This window comes from Harpia harpyja, chromosome 4, assembly GCF_026419915.1.
Source record: "Harpia harpyja isolate bHarHar1 chromosome 4, bHarHar1 primary haplotype, whole genome shotgun sequence".
Taxonomy (NCBI): Eukaryota; Metazoa; Chordata; class Aves; order Accipitriformes; family Accipitridae; genus Harpia; species Harpia harpyja.
Window position 1 is genome coordinate 29,511,484 of NC_068943.1, and position 1,098 is coordinate 29,512,581.

Consider the following 1,098-nt stretch of genomic DNA (forward strand, 5'->3'; position numbering starts at 1 on the left):
AAAAAAAATCCAGCTTTGTGGACTGGAGACAAAAAAGAATGAGAAATGGAAATAGAATTGTGTCACTCATCTATGTAATTTTGATAATAATCAAGTTAAATACATAATGTATGTGTATCCAGTCTCTTTGAATCATACAGTCACTATGACAAGGTAGAAAAAAACAAGTTTTAGTCCAGTGCTATCAAGCAGTTTTAGAATAAATACTATGTATTTTCACAATAGTAAGGTGTGCCCCAGATAAGCAACCTAGACCTTCTCAAGTTCAAGGTTTCCTTACTGCCGGAAGAGGATGATATCTGCATGTTTTATTTTGTACTTGTACAAAATATTCCCTTCATTCTTCATCCTGTCTATAACTAGAATCTGGCAGTTTTGGTAAGACTCAATGGGTAAGGGCTGTGACATTCTCTCGGCACCTCATCTTTAAATGCCACCTAACTTTATACTGTCATGTTGTAAGAATCAGGTCCTTTTTCTTGTACTTACAAACAACTAAAACTTCTTGCCTGCTCATGATCCTAGGCATTATTCTTTTTCTATTCAAATTAGCTCCCTCCTTCATGTTTCCTTTTCTTAATCTCTTCCCAGCATTGCATTTACAGCCAAGGTGAAGCTGTTGTTCAGTTGCCCAAGTAACCAAAGCCCATATTGCTACATCGGTAGTGGGAAGGTGAAGTGCCGTGAAAGCTTTTTACCTAGTACTTTCCCAAGTAGATTGTAAAATAGTCTGTTCTGCTAATAAACTGATTTATACCTCAGAATTCAGTTCCATATTATTGCTTTATATCCTTGTTGCAAAGATTTGCAAACTCATTCTTCTGGTTAATAAAATAAACCATAAAATAGAAACCTCTCTTTCTATAAATGCCTATAAAATAAAGACTTGGAAATCCCATTTCGTATGTATATTTATATATAGGTATATAAATCTTAGTAAAGATTAGTCAGTCCTATTCTGAGCTGCTTCTAGTATTTTGAAATCTTTTTTTGTGCAGCAAAATAAAAAGTGCAATCGCTGTGTGTGTAGACACCATACCAGTGACAGGGATAGTTTTAGAAAGTGTGGTGATAGACGAGTAGCAATGCACGATAATG

At 35.0% G+C, this 1,098-nt stretch overlaps 1 long non-coding RNA gene across 1 annotated transcript in view; it reads left to right on the top strand.

The window, feature by feature from the left end:
- Positions 1 to 95, top strand: part of LOC128141383 (uncharacterized) — a 17,894-nt gene extending 17,799 nt beyond the window's left edge. The window contains exon 3 of the long non-coding RNA XR_008234990.1: positions 1 to 95. This exon is cut by the window's left edge and continues 156 nt beyond it. This is a non-coding gene — a long non-coding RNA (uncharacterized LOC128141383).
- The last annotated feature ends 1,003 nt before the right edge of the window (positions 96 to 1,098 follow it).